This window comes from Salmo salar, chromosome 01, assembly GCF_965601325.2.
Source record: "Salmo salar chromosome 01, fSalSal1, whole genome shotgun sequence".
Lineage (NCBI taxonomy): Eukaryota > Metazoa > Chordata > Actinopteri > Salmoniformes > Salmonidae > Salmo > Salmo salar.
The window spans coordinates 61,209,195-61,226,956 of record NC_138291.1 but is presented as its reverse complement, the minus strand read 5'-3'; positions in this window follow the sequence as shown (position 1 = coordinate 61,226,956).

The window sequence follows — 17,762 nt, the reverse complement described above, 5'->3', positions numbered from 1 at the left end:
CATAGCTACCACAGCATTCTGCAGCGATACGCCATCCCATCTGGTTTGCTCTTAGTGGGACTATGATTTATTTTTCAACTGGACAGTGACCCAACACACCAACAGGCTGTATAAGGGCTATTTGACCAAGAAGGAGAGTGATGGAGTGCTGCATCAGATGACCTGGCCTCAATAAATCACCCGAACTCAACCCAATTGAGATGAGTTGGACCGCAGAGTGAAGGAAAAGCAGCCAACAAGTGCTCAGCATATGTAGGAACTCCTTCAAGTCTGCTGGAAAAGCATTCCAGGTGAAGCTGGTTGAAGAATGCCAAGTGTGCAAAGCTGTTACCAAGGCAAAGGGTGGCTACTTTGAACAATCTATTTTGGTTTGTTTAACACCCTTGAATGAATAGTTGTCCAAACTTTTGACCTGTACTATAAATTTGAATTAATTAGATATATCACCCAGCCCTACTTTAGCATTAAGATTTCCCTTCACAGGAACTAAGGGGGCTAGCCCGAACCATGAAAAATAGCCCCAGACCATTATTGCTCCTCCACCAAACTTTACAGTTAGCACCATGCATTCGGGCAGGTAGCGTTTTCCTGGCATCTGCCAAACCCAAATTTGTCTGTCTGACTGCCAGATGGTGAACCGTGATTCATCACTCCAGAGAATGCTTTTACACTGCTCTAGAGTCCAATGGTGATGAGCTTTACACCACTCCAGCCGACGCGTGGCATTCAGGCTTGGGCTTGTGTGCGGCTGCTCGGCCATGGAAACCCATTTCATGAAGCTCCCGACAAACAGATCTTGTGCTGACGTTGCTTTCAGAGGCCGTTTGGAACTCGTTAGAGAGTGTTACAAACGAGGACAGACAATTTTTACTCACTACCCGACGGTCCCGTTCTGTGTGCTTGTGTGGCCTACCACTTTGCGGCTGAGCCATTGTTGCTCCTAGATGTTTCCACTTCACAATAACAGCACTTACAGTTGACCGAGGCAGCTCTAACAGGCTGACTACACCATTTGCGTCGCTAAATAAATGTAGAACTCTATATTATTCAATTATTGCACCCACGCTGCTCTCGTGCGCCAATGAGCGTCTGCGTTGCCAAGGGCTAAAATAGAAGTCAGTTCTATTTGTGACGCAGATCGCGCTGTCCTGCCTCTCCCATCTCCTCATTGGTTTATAGAAGCAGGTACCCATGTGCCCTCTCCTCAATGGTTATACCCACGTGGGTGACTGAAAGCAATCGCAATATAAAGTCAAGAGAAGAAAAGGCCTAGAAGGAGGAGGAGAGATGACTAGAAACGATTCGGTTGACCGTTTTATGTGTGGATTTATTGTCGGAGTAGAGGACCTTGTGCATTTCAGGTAAAATAACAACTCATTTGTCCTGGGATATAAACATTTAGCTAGCAACAGCAAGCTAGCTAAATAAGACAAATTAGCTAGCAAGTGAAAGCTAGCTAGACAAATTCCCATAAATGTTTAATGCTTTTCGACCTGTCCCCAAATTAATGTAATTGGTTCCGAGTTTGTTTTGATATTTTAACCTGCGTGTCGTGATCGCGTTTGGTGTTGGGGGACAAAATACATTTATGCACGATGGCGCACGCGCACAGCCGGTTTGGGTTCCATGTAACAGTGCAGAAATTTCAGGAACCGACTTGTTGGAAAGGTGGCATCCTATGACAGTGCCATGTTGAAAGTCACTGAGCTCTTCAGTAAGGCCATTATATTGCCAATGTTTGTCTATGGAGAATTCATGGCGGTGTGCTCGATTTTATACACCTGTCAGCAACGGTGTGGCTGAAGTAGCCGAATCCACAAATTTGAGGGGGTGTCCACATACTTTTGCATATATAGTGTAGCAACAGTACAGACAAATGGTACCGCCGAACCTGCCGTTTCTACTTGTAAAATCACGCAATGCAACTTAACTTTGAGAAAATCAAAACCGAGTAGAAAGGAAACACAACAGCAGCCTTCCTGTTGTAAGGGCCTTGGCTGGCAAACTCTCCCAGTCAAACTGTTTCCTTCTGATTCCAAACTGGGCTGGGTTTCAGTGGGGAGAACAGAAATGTTAGCGCTCCGTCTGCTGTCAGTTTGAGGAAGGGATGCCATCTTGAAGTTGTGTTGCCTAGTTAAATAAAAGTAAATACATTTAGAGCAGAGGATGTGTCAATGCTGACATGAGCTCTGCTGCTGTGCAATGCTTTTCTATTTCTGTGGCCCAGCAAGTCATACTCCAAATCTCCCTAAACTGATTAAGAGCAGCGAGAGAAATAATAAATTGCTCATATTAGGGCCTGAATCTAATGCTGATGGGGATAACAGAATGGCAGACTCAGTATAAAAGTTTTATATCTCAGCTCTGTGTCAACGGTGGGTGCTTCCACAGTCTCAACCAATGAGAAATTTCAACATTATGGCTCGAACTGACTGATCTCACTACCATGACTGTAAAATGTTAACATTCTCTAGAATGTCTCAAGTTTATGTCAGTCATCAATATCATGATAACGCAGGTAATCAGTCATATCACAACTACTACTATGTAGATAAAACGGGATTAAAATTGCTACTCAAGTAAAGAGTTCGATGCATTACAGCACCGTGTCAATGGACAAAAGGCTTAAAGCTTGGTAAAGGTAACAGCTTGTTATACATCATTTGGTTTTATCTGATGGGGATATTTTTAACCATCCCATATTATCAAGTTCTTTACGTACTTGTCTGCTGTCCTGCACAACCTGTTGGTTATCTTTTCTAGTAAGTCCTCATTGGGAGTCCTGTGTAGTGGTGGTCCAGAGATAAAGAGAATAGAATGTGCTTACAGCTGAGTTTTCCTTAAGTGGACTCCTTTTAGTTAAGACCATCAGGAAAATGTACCTGTCCGTCCTCACCCACCCAGCACTACTGAACCGCTGCAAATGAAATAGTCTCATTTAGAGGAGCAATCTCCACTTTAGCCTGAGCCTGCCGACACAGCAACACAGACGTTATGATCCCATCCATCCCCTGCCACGATTTGCCTACACACACACACACACACATAGGGACAAAGACAAGTGCTCACACAAACAGTGAGGCAAAGACACAAATATTTTGTAGATTATGTGCTGACATCAAAGCTCCACATCAACCTGCGAAGAACACTGGGGCTCCTCCGCTTCAAAACCACCGCTGACATCAGCCCTCTTCAAAGATAAGGACTTAATTGGAAACGGCAGCTGCATTATTTCTTCTCAACTCTTCAGCGTGTTTATACTGACGCTCAAGTACTTCACTGACGTCCCACTCAAGGCCACCATGACATAGATGGCCAAAGTGAGATAAATTATATTTTCACCTAGCAGTTTAAATTAGCCTCGTTAGAAGAGGTTAATGCCATATGACACTGGATTGCAAACATGCATGAGTAGAAGCAACTTAGTCATACACGCATACTTGTTTTGTATGATTGGTCCTGGGAATCAAACCTACTATCATGGCGTTGAAAGTGCCATGCTCTACCACACTGGGCTACAGAGGACCACCATATAGGAGTTAGTGAGTGTGTGTGGGGGAGTAGGTAAGTGGAACAAAAACAGGCAAGTGAATATGAGAGAGTGCGCTTTTGTACAAACAGCACAATACATAGATGGGGTCACTCAAAGTACAACTAAATAAATAAAACTAGTGTACTAGTGCCTGAACCACCTGAACACATATGACAACCCACTAAGAACCAACATACAATGGTAGAGTTAAGTGCTGATCCAGCAATAAAAATGGCCAAATCTTTTTTTCAGCCCTCTGACCAAAACGTAAAGTGTCAGGGAAAATAACAGCTCAAAGCTATGTAAGGGTTTCTCTCCTCTCTCTTACACACAACCCCCCATTTGCATGTCAGGGAGGATATCTGTAATCTCATTTGCGATGCACGAGGCCAGCTAACCGCCTCTGTCGCCATATGGGGCTCTGTCTGCTTCCCTGAATCAATATTCCTAGTAAAACAGCCTCCCAGGTGGCGCAGTGGTCTAAGGCACTGCATCGCAGATTCTGGGTTCGAGTCCAGGCTCTGTCACAGTCGGCCGCGAACGGGAGGCCCAAGGGGCGGCGCACAATTGGCCCAGTGTCGTCTGGGTTAGGGAGGGTTTGGCCGGCAGGGATATCCTTGTCTCATCGAGCACTAGTGACTCCTGTGGCGGGCCGGGTGCAGTGCACGCTGACCAGGTCGCCAGCTGTACGGTGTTTCCTCCGACACATTGGTGCGGCTGGCTTCCGGGATGGATGGGCATTGTGTCAAGAAGCAGTGCGACTTGGTTGGGTTGTGTTTCGGAGGACGCATGGCTCTCGACCTTCACCTCTCCCAAGTCCGTACGGGAGTTGCAGCGATGAGACAAGACAGTAACTACTACCAATTGGATTCCATGAAATTGGGGAGAAAAAAAGGGGTAAAATAAATAATAATATTTCTAGTAAATACATACAGGCAAACAAAACTGAAACTGGATAAAGATTTTTTCTTTAATGAGTCTGATGCCAAGGATTTAATGTTGCTCCCGGACCAGGCCCAAAACTCCGTCATTCGCATTTGGAAAAGACAGATACAGGTGGAGCAGATCTGGGTGGCCTGTAAGAGTTCGATGGCGAGTGGGTAACCCACCTCCACCATCCATTCTATTGGCCAACGTGCAATCACTGGAGAATAAACTGGATGATCTCTGTTCGAGACTATCCTACCAACGGGACATTAAAAACAGCAATATCTTCTGTTTCACCGAGTCGTGGCTGAACGACAACACTGATAATATACAGTTGGCTGGGTTTTCCGTGCATCGGAAGAGAACATCTATGTCCGGTGAGACGAAGGGTGGTGGTGTGTGTATTTGTCAACAGCTGGTGCGCAATGTCTAATATTAAGGAAGATTCGAGGTACTGCTCGACTGAGGTAGAGTACCTCATAAGCTGTAGACCACACAACCTATATTTTTTGTAGCTATCTATTTACCACCACAAACCGATGCTGGCACTAAAACAGCTTGTTGAGTGCGGTCTAAGGCCATAAGCAAACCAGAAAATGGTCATCCAAAAGCGGTGCTCTTAGTGGCTGGAGACCTTAATGCAGGCAAACTTAAATCCGTTTACCTCATTTCTACCAGCATGTCACATGTGCAACCACAGGGAGGGGGAAATAAAACAGACCACCTTCACTCCACACACAGAAAAGCGTACAAAGCTCTCCCTCGCCCTCCACTTGGCAAATCTGACCATAATTCCATCCTCCTACTTAAAAGCAGGAAGTACCAGTGACTCGCTCAATATGGACGTGGTCAGATGGCATTGATGCTACGCTACAGGACTCTTTTGCTAGCACAGACTGGAATATATTCCGGGATTCATCCAATGGCATTAAGGAGAATACCACATCAGACACCGGCTTCATCAATAAATGCATCAATGACGTCGCCCCCACAGTGACGGTACATACATATCCCAAACAGAAGCCATGGATTACAGGGAGCTACCGCTTTCAAGGAGCAGGACACTAATCCGGACGCTTATAAGAAATCCCGCTATGCCCTCCGACGAACCATCGAACAGGCAAAGCGTCAATACAGGACTAAGATTGAATCCTTCTACACCGGCTCTGATGCTCGTCGGATGTGGCAGGGCTTGCAAACTATAATAGACTACATAAGAGAAATGCAGCCGCGAGCTGCCCAGTAATGCGAGCTTACCAGACGGGCTAAATGCATTTTATGCTCACTTCGAAGCAAGTAACACTGAAGCCGCATGAGAGCACCAGCTGTTCCAGGCGACTGTGTGATCACACTCTCTAGCTGATGTGAGCAAGACCTTTAAACTGGTCAACATTCACAAAGCCGCAGGGCCAGAAGGATTACCAGGACGTGCACTCCGAGCATGTGTGGACCAACTGACAAGTGTCTTCACTGACATTTTCAACCTCTCCCTGTCCGAGTCTGTAATACATACATATTTCAAGTGGAGCACCATAGTCGCTGTGCCCAAGAAAGCAAAGGTAACCTGCCTAAATGACTACCGCCCTGTAGCACTCACATCGGTAGCAATGAAGTGCTTTGAAAGGATGGTCGTGGCTCACATCAACACCATCATCCTACAATTTGCATACCGCCCAAACAGATCACACAACCTTAATCGCACAGCTCTTTCCCACCTGGACAAAAGGAACACCTTTCTGAGAATGCTGTTCATTGACTACAGCTCCTGACTACAGCTCCGGACTTCCTGATGGGCCGCCCCCAGATGGTAACTGTAGGCAACACATCAGCCACGCTGATCCTCAACACGGGGGCACCTCAGGGGTGTGTGCTTAGTCCCCTCCTGTGCTCCCTGTTCATCCACGACTGCGTGACAAAACACGACTCCAACACCATCATTAACCTGTTAGGGCTAGGGGGCAGTATTGACACGGCCGGATAAAAAACGTACCCGATTTAATCTGGTTACTACTCCTGCCCAGTAACTAGAATATGCATATAATTATTGGCTTTGGATAGAAAACACCCTAAAGTTTCTAAAAAAGTTGCTAGGGACTCTTTTGGAAGAAGCTAGCTAGCTAACGAAGAACAACAAAGAATATCTAGTTAACAGAATAAAAGAAAGAGAAAATCAGGACAGAAGAAAAAGGATATCAAAGTGAAACAGTTCTCTAAAGACACAAGAGACAATAATACAAGAAACAACACTTCTGTAGCTTGTCAACTATGTGTCTGTCTATCCCTGTTCTCTCCTCTCTGCACAGGCCATACAAACGCTTCACACCGCGTGGCCGCTGCCACTCTAACCTGGTGGTCCCAGCGCGCACGACCCACGTGGAGTTCCAGGTCTCCGGCAGCATCTGGAACTGCCGGTCTGCAGCCAACAAGGCTGAGTTCATCTCAGCCTATGCTACCCTCCAGTCCCTAGACTTCCTGGCGCTGACGGAAACATGGATTACCACAGATAACACTGCTACTCCTACTGCTCTCTCTTCGTCTGCCCACGTGTTCTCGCATACCCCTAGAGCATCGAGCCAGCGGGGTGGTGGCACTGGAATCCTCATCTCTCCCAAGTGGACATTCTCTCTTTCTCCCCTGACCCATCTGTCTATCTCCTCATTTGAATTCCATGCTGTCACAGTTACCAGCCCTTTCAAGCTTAACATCCTTATCATTTATCGCCCTCCAGGTTCCCTTGGAGAGTTCATCAATGAGCTTGACGCCTTGATAAGTTCCTTTCCTGAGGATGGCTCACCTCTCACAGTTCTGGGTGACTTTAACCTCCCCACGTCTACCTTTGACTCATTCCTCTCTGCCTCCTTCTTTCCACTCCTCTCCTCTTTTGACCTCACCCTCTCACCTTCCCCCCCTACTCACAAGGCAGGCAATACGCTTGACCTCATCTTTACTAGATGCTGTTCTTCCACTAATCTCATTGCAACTCCCCTCCAAATCTCCGACCACTACCTTGTATCCTTTTCCCTCTTGCTCTCATCCAACACTTCTCACTCTGCCCCTACTCGGATGGTATTGCGCCGTCCCAACCTTCGCTCTCTCTCTCCCGCTACTCTCTCCTCTTCCATCCTATCATCTCTTCCCTCTGCTCAAACCTTCTCCAACCTATCTCCTGATTCTGCCTCCTCAACCCTCCTCTCCTCCCTTTCTGCATCCTTTGATTTTCTCTGTCCCCTATCCTCCAGGCCGGCTCGGTCCTCCCCTCCAGCTCCATGGCTCGACGACTCACTACGAGCTCACAGAACAGGGCTCCGGGCAGCCGAGCGGAAATGGAGGAAAACTCGCCTCCCTGCGGACCTGGCATCCTTTCACTCCCTCCTCTCTACATTCTCCTCTTCTGTCTCTGCTGCTAAAGCCACTTTCTACCACTCTAAATTCCAAGCATCTGCCTCTAACCCTAGGAAGCTCTTTGCTACCTTCTCCTCCCTCCTGAATCCTCCTCCCCCTCCCCCCCCCCTCCCTCTCTGCGGATGACTTCGTCAACCATTTTGAAAAGAAGGTTGACGATATCCGATCCTCGTTTGCTAAGTCAAACGACACCGCTGGTCCTGCTCACACTGCCCTACCCTGTGCTTTGACCTCTTTCTCCCCTCTCTCTCCAGATGAAATCTCGCGTCTTGTGACGGCCGGCCGCCCAACAACCTGCCCACTTGACCCTATCCCCTCCTCTCTTCTCCAGACCATTTCCGGAGACCTTCTCCCCTTCCTCACCTCGCTCATCAACTCATCCTTGACCGCTGGCTACGTCCCTTCCGTCTTCAAGAGAGCGAGAGTTGCACCCCTTCTGAAAAAACCTACACTCGATCCCTCCGATGTCAACAACTACAGACCAGTATCCCTTCTTTCTTTTCTCTCCAAAACTCTTGAACGTGCCGTCCTTGGCCAGCTCTCCTGCTATCTCTCTCAGAATGACCTTCTTGATCCTAATCAGTCAGGTTTCAAGACTGGGCATTCAACTGAGACTGCTCTTCTCTGTGTCACGGAGGCTCTCCGCACTGCTAAAGCTAACTCTCTCTCCTCTGCTCTCATCCTTCTAGACCTATCTGCTACGTTTGATACTGTGAACCATCAGATCCTCCTCTCCACCCTCTCCGAGTTGGGCATCTCCGGCGCGGCCCACGCTTGGATTGCGTCCTACCTGACAGGTCGCTCCTACCAGGTGGCGTGGCGAGAATCTGTCTCCGCACCATGCGCTCTCACCACTGGTGTCCCCCAGGGCTCTGTTCTAGGCCCTCTCCTATTCTCGCTATACACCAAGTCACTTGGCTCTGTCATATCCTCACATGGTCTCTCCTATCATTGCTATGCAGACAACACACAATTAATCTTCTCCTTTCCCCCTTCTGATAACCAGGCGGCGAATCGCATCTCTGCATGTCTGTCAGACATATCAGTGTGGATGACGGATCACCAGCTCAAGCTGAACCTCGGCAAGACGGAGCTGTTCTTCCTCCCGGGGAAGGACTGCCCGTTTCATGATCTCGCCATCACGGTTGACAACTCCCTTGTGTCCTCCTCCCAGAGTGCTAAGAACCTTGGCGTGATCCTGGACAACACCCTGTCGTTCTCCACTAACATCAAGGCGGTGACCCGATCCTGTAGGTTCATGCTCTACAACATTCGCAGAGTACGACCCTGCCTCACACAGGAAGCGGCGCAGGTCCTAATCCAGGCACTTGTCATCTCCCGTCTGGATTACTGCAACTCGCTGTTGGCTGGGCTCCCTGCCTGTGCCATTAAACCCCTACAACTCATCCAGAACGCCGCAGCCCGTCTGGTGTTCAACCTTCCCAAGTTCTCTCACGTCACCCCGCTCCTCCGCTCTCTCCACTGGCTTCCAGTTGAAGCTCGCATCCGCTACAAGACCATGGTGATTGCCTACGGAGCTGTGAAGGGAACGGCACCTCCATACCTTCAGGCTCTGATCAGGCCCTACACCCAAACAAGGGCACTGCGTTCATCCACCTCTGGCCTGCTGGCCCCCCTACCTCTGAGGAAGCACACTTCCCGCTCAGCCCAGTCAAAACTGTTCGCTGCTCTGGCACCCCAATGGTGGAACAAGCTCCCTCACGACGCCAGGACAGCGGAGTCAATCACCACCTTCCGGAGACACCTGAAACCCCACCTCTTTAAGGAATACCTAGGATAGGATAAAGTAATCCTTCTAACCCCCCCCCCCCCCCCCCCCTTAAAAGATTTAGATGCACTATTGTAAAGTGGTTGTTCCACTGGATATCATAAGGTGAATGCACCAATTTGTAAGTCGCTCTGGATAAGAGCGTCTGCTAAATGACTTAAATGTAAATGTAAATGTAAAACTGTTTGAATGGTGTCTGTGAGTATAACAGAACTCAAAGGGCAGGCCAAAACCTGAGAAGATTCCATGCAGGAAGTGGCCTGTCTGAGAAGTTGTGTTTCATCTTGGCTCTTTTTATTGAAGACTGAGGATCTTTGCTCTAATGTGACACTTCCTACGGCTCCCATAGGCTCTCAGAGCCCGGGAAAAAGCTGAACGATATCGAGGCAGCCTCTGGCTGAAACACATTATCGCTTTTGGCAAGTGGCCGATCAGAGTACTATGGGCTTAGGCGCGTGCCCGAGTCGACCGAATGCTTTATTTTCTTTCGTCTGTTTACCTAAACGCAGATTCCCGGTCGGAATATTATCGCTTTTTTATGAGAAAAATGGCATAAAAATTGATTTTAAACAGCGGTTGACATGCTTCGAAGTACGGTAATGGAATATTTAGAATTTTTTGTCACGAATTGCGCCATGCTCGTCACCCTTATTTACCCTTTCGGATAGTGTCTTGAACGCACGAACAAAACGCCGCTGTTTGGATATAACTATGGATTATTTTGAACCAAACCAACATTTGTTATTGAAGTAGAAGTCCTGGGAGTGCATTCTGACGAAGACAGCAAAGGTAATAACATTTTTCTTATAGTAAATCTGACTTTGGTGAGTGCTACATTTGCTGGGTGTCTAAATAGCTAGCCCTGTGATGCCGGGCTATCTACTGAGAATATTGCAAAATGTGCTTTCACCGAAAAGCTATTTTAAAATCGGACATATCGAGTGCATAGAGGAGTTCTGTATCTATAATTCTTAAAATAATTGTTATGCTTTTTGTGAACGTTTATCGTGAGTAATTTAGTAAATTCACCGGCAGTGTTCGGTGGGAATGCTAGTCACATGCTAGTCACATGCTAATGTAAAAAGCTGGTTTTTGATATAAATATGAACTTGATTGAACAAAACATGCATGTATTGTATAACATAATGTCCTAGGGTTGTCATCTGATGAAGATCATCAAAGGTTAGTGCTGCATTTAGCTGTGGTTTGGGTTTATGTGACATTATATGCTAGCTTGAAAAATGGGTGTCTGATTATTTCTGGCTGGGTACTCTGCTGACATAATCTAATGTTTTGCTTTCGTTGTAAAGCCTTTTTGAAATCGGACAGTGTGGTTAGATTAACGAGAGTCTTGTCTTTAAAATGGTGTAAAATAGTCATATGTTTGAAAAATTGAAGTTTTTGAATAACGCGCCACGGGATTACACTGGCTGTTACGTAGGTGGGACGATTTGGTGCCACCTACCCTAGAGAGGTTAAGTTTGCTGACGACAACGATGGTAGGCCTGATCACCGACAACAATGAGACAGCCTATAGGGAGGTGGTCAGAGACCTGGCAGTGTAGTGCCAGGACAACAACCTCTCCCTCAATGTGAGCAAGACAAAAGGAGCTGATCGTGGACTACAGAAAAAAGAGGGCCAAGCACGCCCCCATTCTTATCGAAAGGGCTGTAGTGGAACAGGTTGAGAGCTTCAAGTTCCTTGGTGTCCACATCACCAACAAACTATCATGGTCCAAACACACCAGGACAGTTGTAAAGAGGGCACGATAATGGCTTTCCCCCTCAGGAGACTGAATAGATTTGGCATGGGTCCCCAGACCCTCAAAAAGTAATACAGCTGCATCATCGAGAGCATCCTGACCGGTTGCATCACCGCCCTGAGATGGCAACTGCTCTGCATCTGACCGTAAGGCGCTACGGAGGGTAGTGCGTACGGTCCAGTACATCACTGGGGGCAAGCTTCCTGCTATCTAGGACCTATGTACTACGCGGTGTCAGAGGAAGGCCCAAAACAATTGTCAAAGACTCCAGCCACCCAAGTCATACTGTTCCCTCTGCTACCACACGGCAAGCTGTACCGATGCGCCAAGTCTCCTTAGCAGCTTCTACCCACAATCCATAAGACTGCTGAATAATTAGTCAAATGGCCAACCTAACTATTTGCTTTGACCCCCCCCCCTTTGTTTTTACACTGCTGCTACTTGCTGTTTATTAACCATGCATAGTCACTTTACCCCTACTTACATGTACAAATAATCTCAATCACCCTGTACCCCCACACATTGACTCAGTACCGGTACCCCCTGTATATAGTCTAGTTATTGTTATTTTATTGTGTTACTAAATAAACTAAAGTAAAAAAGTAAATATTTTCTTAACTACATTTTTTTTAAACTGCATTGTTGGTTAAGGGCTTGTAAGTAAGCATTTCACGGTAAGGTCTACATCTGTTGTATTCGGCGCATGTGACAAATAACATTTGATTTGATGACATGCACATGAGCAGTGCAACCCAATCTCTCATCCTCTCTTTATGACTGGGATGGGAGAGGTGGAGAAGCTGGGTGACAATAAGACTTTACAGAGGGATGAGGTGGCAGCGGACAGGGTGCCCTTCAGTTAAAAACAGTTAGCTGTTGAACTCCCAGATGTTCGCTGAAGGTGGTTGTAATTAATTCCCAATATCTCATTAGCATTTTAAAGGCTGAATGGTAGGGGGATGAGGTCCCAAGCAGCGTACGACGGTACGTGTGTGTGTGTGTGTGTGTGTGTGTGTGTGTGTGTGTGTGTGTGTGTGTGTGTGACTCTCAACTGTTATAGTAGGATCACTAGAATGGAGCTTATCGTTAGAATGGAGCTTATCAGCAAACTACACATTGCAGCATGTAGTAATTTGTAGGTATCAGTAATACTAAAATAGCCTCCTTTATAGCATGATCTTAGGATGTTGTGGTGAACTTGTGAAACTAAAAGGCAGCCAATATGCAGTTATATAACTAATATTTGGCCATTATGGCTCTAAAAATATACATATACACAGTACCAGTCAAAAGTTAGACATGTACTTATTCAAGGGTTTTATTTTATTTTTACATCGTACAGTAATGGTGAAAACATCAAAACTATGAAATAACACATATGGAATCATGTAGCAAACAGTGTCACCAGCAAAGCACCCCCACACCACCTCCTCCATGTTTCACGGTGTGAACCACACATGCGGAGATCATCCGTTCACCTACTCTACATCTCACAAAGACATGGCAGTTGGAACCAAAAATCGCAAATTTGGACTCCAGACCAAAGGACAGATTTCCACCGGTCTAATGTCCATTGCTCATGTTTCTTGGCCAAAGCAAGTCTCTTCTTATTGGTGTCCTTTAGTTGTGGTTTTCTTGCAGCAATTCGACCATGAAGGCCTGATTCACACAGTCTCCTCTGAACAGTTGATGTTGAGATGTGTCTGTTACTTGAACTCTGTGAAGCCTTTATTTGGGGTGCAATTTCTGAGGCTGGGAACTCTAATGAACTTATCCTCTGCAGCAGAGGTAACTCTGGGTCTTCCTTTCCTGTGGAGGTCCTCATGAGGGCCAGTTTCATCACAGTGCTTGATGTTTTTTGCGACTGCACTTGAAGAAACTTTCAAAGTTATTGAAATTTCCCCAATTGACAGACCTTCATGTCTTAAAGTAATGGACTGTTGTTTCTCTTTGCTTATTTCAGCTGTTCTTGACATAATATAGACTTGGTCTTTTACCAAATAGGGGTATCTTCTATATACCACCCCTACCTTGTCAAAATGCAAATGATTGGTTCAAACGCATTAAGAAGTAAAGAAATTCCCCAAATTAACTAAATTCTACAATGTAGAAAATAGTAAAAAAAAGGGGGGTGGATTATATCTTACCTGAAGGCTGTCCAGCTTGATAGCACAGTTGACCAGCAGGACCCTGGCTAGCAGCAGGAAGGGGTTCCACACCAGGCTGTACCCAGACTCTCCATCCAGTAGAAGACTGCCGAGCAGGGCTGAGGTCAGGGCACCAGGCTGGGAAGTAGAGCGATATGACAGAGGGGATCAAGACTGGCATACGGCTGAGGAAAAGATCAATGATAAATTGTGGCTCTGCTGCCCTGTCCCCTGAAGTTCTGCCTGAAATGGCAACTCTATGTAGGTATGAAGGAAAAGGAGATATGAGTATTTTAATAAACTAGGCTACAAGTGAGGATTTCCTACACTGGACAACTTTTTACAGCTGTTGATAAATCATTAATAATCTGCCCCCCCCCCCCAAAAAAAGTAATACATTAAGATAAGGGGAGAACATGGTTATATTCAATAAAATTCACAAGTTGATTTAAAACCTGTTTAACCCTTTTTAATGGTTGTCTTAAAGGATTTGTCCAAAATCGTGCGACAAAACATTTTACTGTCCTTGCATTTATGGCAGTGTAAGTTGTCGTTATACAGTATCATACTCATCATAAGCATTAATCAGTTAAATTAGACATTGAACCATGGATCTAGTTGTTGGATCTACAGCTAGACATGGACCTAGCTGTTGGATCTACATGGATGTTGGATCTACAGCTAGACATGGACCTAGCTGTTGGATCTACATGGATGTTGGATCTACAGCTAGACATGGACCTAGCTGTTGGATCTACATGGACATGGATGTTTGATCTACAGCTAGACATGGACCTAGCTGTTGGATCTATATGGACATGGATGTTGGATCTACAGCTAGACATGGACCTAGCTGTTGGATCTACATGGATGTTGGATCTACAGCTAGACATGGACCTAACTGTTGGATCTACATGGACGTTGGATCTACAGCTAGACATGGACCTAGCTGTTGGATCTACATGGACATGGATGTTGGATCTACAGCTAGACATGGACCTAGCTGTTGGATCTACATGGACATGGATGTTGGATCTACTGCTAGACATGGACCTAGCTGTTGGATCTACATGGATGTTGGATCTACTGCTAGACATGGACCTAGCTGTTGGATCTACATGGATGTTGGATCTACAGCTAGACATGGACCTAGCTGTTGGATCTACATGGACATGGATGTTGGATCTACAGCTAGACATGGACCTAGCTGTTGGACAGTTTCTTTGTATAGAGATCTCAGAAATTCATTATAACTACATAACATTTCGTGAGAACCCTGTTTAAAGGATGTATAGTCCTAGGCTTGTTGTATAGGTGGAGTTATAGGGCAATTTGCACATTCACCATTATTCCTCTAAGTGTGGAACTGCATTTTTTTTTAAAACATTTATTTTTTGTTTCAAACCTTTTAGAAAATGTAGATACCAATGTCACACATTGGCCCCATTATTTATAGAAAGACCCACATACCCAGACAAATGTCTTGATTGCTACCTGTGCTTCCAGTCCACTACTTTGAACAAGCAATATTTTTCCTTTATGTAATCACCAACTCACATTTTTTTTGGACAATGCAGTGGCACATTAGTGAAGGCACGCACTTGAGTTGTTCTCCCTAGTCCCCAGGCCATAATGCATAAATAAAAAAGCTCAATTTACGAGGGTCCTCTACACGACAGGGCAGATAAATCACAGCCAGGAAAATTATTTGACAGTAGAATCACTCTCTCTGTTGTAATATGTGATTAAGTCCTCCAATCAGGTGTCTCCACCGGGCGCAGGAGGAAACTTCTCTCCTTACCTAGGGCGGGGCGATATGGCCAAAATATCATATCATGGTATTTTTCAAATTTTTGACCGTATGAGGGTATTTGACGCAATTTTATGTTTTTGATTAATAAAAGTTCTACGTTTGCTTCATGAATAGTGTGTGACCCTAGGGTGGCAACACATATATACTAAATTATTTCAATGTGTCTTTCTCCATTCGGATTGTTTTATACTGTTCAATTCAAGTTCAACCTAAAATAATTTCCATCAATTTCTGCATTTCCTGCACTCATTTGAGATCAGTTCCACACTGCCACAATATGGGCAAAAATACTAGGCCTTATTTTTTTTAACCAAAAGTTGCAATTTAGATCAAAACACTTGGGTGAACTTTTGGAATCATGGAAATAGAATGTTTATTATAATTCTATAGTTAGAATATAAATAATAGTGGGCACTTTGAATACAGTGTTGTTTGACATGACAATGAATGAAAAATACCATGGACAAGTTATTGTGACAGGGTAAGAACTAAAGTGACGTTCAATGTTTCCTAGGGGACCCTATAATCTTTGGCAAAATTAAATCTTTATTCATATAGCCAACATATTCATGCTTCATCTATTCCTCTTTGATTTAGAAGCTACTGTTGCACAAACAGCATGCTGATTTTAGCCTCCACCAGTGCTGGTATCAGGCTGTATTAGCTAGCTACATTTGCTCTGACTCAGACTTTTAATAGCTAGTTAGCTAGCGATTAGCATTAGTGGCTAACACGACAGATTAACTTGCTAAGAAAATACAAACGAGCTGTTTGAAGATGTAAGAAACACTAATTAATATTGTAATTATAGAACGCTTGTGGATTAATATTAAGATCAAAGTGGAAACAACATCGTTGTCATCAACATTGTTGCATGTGCTGCATTGACCATGCAGACTGAACGCAAGTCGTGGTCAAGCAACAACAAATGCGCACCTTGAGTGACAGGGGGTGTGGGACTAGGTCTGTGTGGAAAGCGGCATGGAGAGAGAGAGAGAGGGATGACTCAAGTGTCGGAGTAAACAATAAAAATTGACGTTAAACACGGCGTATCACATTTAACAAGCCAAACATTAAAATACAGTTATAGAAGGCAGGGGCGAAAATCTGATATCAACTTGAGGGGACAATTACATGACATTTTCTCAAGAGCAATTCCTGAGGGGGACACCAAAAGTAGTGCTGTAACACATAGCCTACATTGTAATATGGTAAATGTATATTGAGGAACCAAAGAAATAAGGTGTTTGCCGTACTCCTAACTACCGGTACCCAAAACTACACAACTAATCACAACAGCAATACCATTGCCTTTAACAAATCTTAGTTCAGTCACCAGTTTAAGTTGAGAGTGGGGGTATCCATGGCATTTTCCAATTATGTTCCTATTTTACAAGTCAACAAAATGGAGAACCTTTCATAATGTTGCCAAACAAAGACTCAACAAACTTACCTGAGACTCCCTGTCTCTGCCAGTCTGTCCCTGCATATCTGTCCCCAACTCTGCTGTCTGTGTGCCATCTGTTGCCTGCTCTGCCTAATGACATCATTGTGAAACATTTCCATTAGAATTTCATTTCTTTCTTATGAACATTTTATCAACTAGTCTTTGAGATATTAGGCTACTAGGGTTCTTACTTTGCGTTTTGGTGTACTGAAAAATACTCTGATGTCCGTCTTTTATTTTTCTGCCATTTTTCTACCTGGCTGGCTGGCTACACACACACACAGTGTGTAGGTTATTTACAGTAGGAGATGGGCTTCTATCATCTTATCTTTTATCATTCTATTTGGGCTTCGATCTAAAAGGTATCTAGCAAATGTGAAACGGATTAAAATGACAAGAGTTGACAGCTGTATGAGTTCACCATTTACACAACATATACTGCAACCTTTTGTAATTTTAATAGTTTGTTTCATATTGGCTGGCTTCCACCAATTCTGTTTCAGTGGTGTTTGCTATAATCGTTGCTACCCGGGTTAAATAAAGGTGAAATAAAATAAATAAATAAAAGTTCCCTTGCGACAATTTAGCTTTTGCAACGAGACCATTAAATATATTGGTAGAAGAGACAATGGTAGAAGAGAGTGTAGTTCTGTTCAGTTTGGACTTCAGTTTATCGCTAACCTTATCACAGGGACTTTGAAGCACTAACTTACATGCTGATCTTGGAATAAATTGACGATAGCAAAGATTCCATCTTTGACGAGGCCACATAAATGGAATAGGTACTAGCTAGCTTAATAGTTAATATTTGCCCGCTAGCTCTGCATATTCAGCTAGTGTGTGTGCGCGATTGACTGGATTAACCTCACGTCAGTTACGTTCATTGAGTGCCTTTCAGACAGTGGACACGACCCCTCTGTTACCTTGCCAAATAAGGAACTG